This window comes from Dryobates pubescens, chromosome 2 (assembly GCF_014839835.1).
Source record: "Dryobates pubescens isolate bDryPub1 chromosome 2, bDryPub1.pri, whole genome shotgun sequence".
NCBI lineage: Eukaryota > Metazoa > Chordata > Aves > Piciformes > Picidae > Dryobates > Dryobates pubescens.
In genome coordinates this window covers 49,055,299-49,058,870 of record NC_071613.1, presented here as the reverse complement: position 1 = coordinate 49,058,870, position 3,572 = coordinate 49,055,299, and positions in this window count along the sequence as shown.

The window sequence follows — 3,572 nt, the reverse complement described above, 5'->3', positions numbered from 1 at the left end:
CCGCCCCGCCCGCCGCCGGCAGCGCCGCGCCCGGCTCCTCCCCTCCGCCCTCCATGGTGACTCTCGCGAGAACTAGCAGGTCGGCACGCAACCGATTGCTCGTCCATACGCTGCTGAACCATAGAGTTCGCCGACAGCGCAGCCAGAGCGACCACCAGAGGGAGGTGGATCACGAGGGCGATAGGCGACCATAACTCCTGCGGCATATGACAAGAAGAACAGAGCCAGCAGCAGCCGCCGGAGGCGCCTTTTCATCGGCCAATCGCCGGCTCTGATTGGCTGCGGCGCAGCAGACCCGTGAGGCGGCGCCGATAAACCCTTCCACCGCGCGCTGGGTGGTTGCTGTTGGCGTTCTGAGTGAAGTAATTCCCATCACGAAACTGGGGGTTCCCGCCAGGGCTGGGAGCACTGTGTGGGGAAAAGAAGGAGCAAGCTGAGAGGCTTTTATTGCCAGCGTTCTTTCTCTAAATACTGGGCTGCCAGTGTCACGTCAGCTGCAGAGGACTGTGGCGCGGTGTAGGGTACCATGAGAAGGTGAAGTTTTGAAAACCGAGCAGGCTTTTCCCGCCCTTCGTCTTCTCCCGCGTTGCCTGTTGCAGTCGGGTCATTTGGCAGCAGTAAATAATCAATGTGACTTAGAGACACTGAATGTTTGTTTGTACTTCTGAAAGATTAAACCCCATCATCTCTTCGGAAGAAGCAACAGCCGGCAAGTCAGGGGTTTGCTTTTTGCTTTCTGGAGCAGATGTGGGGAACAGCTTCAGCCGTCCTCTGTGGTTCTGTCTGCGGTTACACTTGTGCCTTCCCAGACTCCTGGCCTTCAGCTGATGACAGGTTGAGGCAAAAGGCCTCTTGCCGTTCGTACAACTTTACAGAAAAAAATCACAGATTTCTTCAACCTTATTTAAAATGATCCTATTTATTACCTCATGTAAGGTGCACAGCAGCACAAACACTGGTCAGGAGCTGTCGCATGCGTATGGGAGGATTCAGCCCGGCAGGTGTTGCCTTAATGGGTAAGAGCCTAATGCCTGCCGGTCTTGGAGTCCCCTGGGCTCTTACCGGAACTGTTTGGCAAAATTAACGTTTGCCTTTTTTCCAGTGCCCCAACAAGAACTTGCACTGACATAGGCTCAGAAAGATAAAATAATTGATAGTTTTAATTTACTGAAATCACAGGTACAATAGATTTGGGGCCGTGGGTGATAAGTGCACTAACTGCAAGAGCTGGAGTTAATAGATCTCCGGTATCATCCAACAACTATTGCAAGTCATTGCCAACAATAGAACTGCAGCAGAAGTTCAGCCATATATTGAAAATGCAGTTCTTAGCAGAAGGTGTGCCTATCTTGGGTGAAGGAAAAGGAGAGTATCTTGCTGACTCTGCTAATTCTACAGTCTTTCCCTTCCTGGAGAATGTCCTTATGGGTTTTTGTACCCTAACCCAGGCGCTCTCTCTGCCTTCTTGGTGATATTTAGCGTAATTTAGGTGGAGAATTCAGTAATATATTCATGCATGTTGAGTGTGTATTCCGTTTGGCTCGTTATCATACTGAGGTGTGTCATGTCAACTTTAATACTAAAATTGCAGTTAATTAGGCAAAGGTCACTGCTTGGGCATGATAGCCTTAAAAGTCTATTTTGAAGCTGCATGTTTTGTTGTTTTAGCCTTGCTTCATTAGTTTTAGCTGAAACAGGGCAATCTTATCTTCATAAGATTCCCTCCTACAGCTGCTGGCAGGACAACTTCACAGATCTTCATTCCCAGAGATAACATAAACGTCTCTTGGCTGTAAACATTTTGATCTTGCTCCTCAAGTATGCTAAATTAACTTGAGTCCTGTCCTATGGTAAGCTGGGCCCACAGATGGAGAGAATAACTTAGGGAAGGAGCATTAATAAATAAGAGTTATGTGTCCCGAAGACGTGAGCTGTGATGTGTGATCTAGTTCTGAAATAGACTAGTAGTTCTTGATTTAGCATTGATTTAAAACTGAGTGCATCTTAGTCTTCCAGCATGAATTCCACTAGTTATGTGGCACCCGTTAACCCTTGGGCTTATAGTGAAGATTTATGTTCTAGTCCCAAAAGAGTAAGCAGTTTTGTTCACCCATAATTGTGTTACAATTTGTTCTTTTGCAGCTTTAGTGTAAATTTTATACAAGAAGTTACAATTTTACCACTAGACCAAGTAGAATACTGATGGAAGGTACAGGCATATGTAATGCAGCACAGAGAGAGATGGGTTACTGGCCTGATCTTCCCAATTGTCAATCACCTTTAAGGCTTTGCATGTGCAGAGGAAATTTAACTACAAAGACTTCTGTTGGAATTAGGACCTGATCTTTGCCTTTGCATTTTTGTGTATTTTTGTGCCTTTAGCAATCTTAAAGCACAATGATTAAATCATTGTGTACAACTCATGGAGTTTACCTCTTTTTTTTTTAATTTTTTTAATTCCTTCAATAATTGGTGGAAAGGTTTTAAGGATATTCTTGTCTGACTGTAATTAGAATTTTACAGTAGCTTTGTTAACGGAAAAAAAGGGATGATGTAGGGAAGATTATACATATCCATGTCTTAAAAATCTTAACACATTAATAATAAGTAGAATTTCATTAAGTAATGACAGTGCATAATGAATATGATTTATGCATGGTGTGCATGTTAATTAATTGCCATGCAGAGTGCTGCAATCACCCATTCAGTCCCAGGTTAAGGTAATTAAATACTGGTTTTGCTATTGGAGAGGTTCCAGACCTTGGTCCCCAAAGATGTAAGTTTGCATTCTCACTGACTTCATCACAAACAAACTGAAAGATTAATCAAATTAAAATGTATTGGAGGAACCACAATGTATTTTACTCTTAAGTCCTTCCAAACATCTGTGAAAATCAAATATGGTGACAGAAAACATTATTATAGAGGAAGAAAGCTGCCTTTATTCTGCTTTGAAATTTAATTAAAAATACCTGCTTGAAAATGCATACATTTAAGTATACTAAAATGGTCCACAGAAGTCTTGCAAGCCTGAGGACAAAAAATACTGTTAAAGCTAATTTTCCTGGGTCCTTTTTCCCTCTTACATGAAATCCTGTGACCTACTGTCTGCTTCAGCTTCTTTTATGGAATCACACAGAATCACAGAATGTTAGGGCTTGGAAGGGACCTTGAAAGATCATCTAGTCCAATCCCCCTGCCAGAGCAGGGTCACCTGGAGTAGGTCACTCAGGAGCACATCCAGGTGGGTTTCGGATGTCTCCAGAAAAGGAGACTCCACACTCATCTAGGCAGCCTGTTCCAGGGCTCTGTCACCTTCACAGTGAAAAAGTTTATCTATGGAACCTCCTGTGCTCCAGCTTGCACTTGTTGCCCCTTGTCCTATTGTTGGACTTCACTGAGAAGAGCCTGCTCTGTCCTCTTGACATTTGCCCTTCATGTATTCATAAATATTAATGAGGTCACCCCTCAGTCTCCAAGCTAAAGACACCTACCTCCCACAGCCTTTCCTCATAAAGGAGATGTTTCTCTCCCTTAATCATCTTTGTGGCTCTGTGCTGGACTCTCAAGCA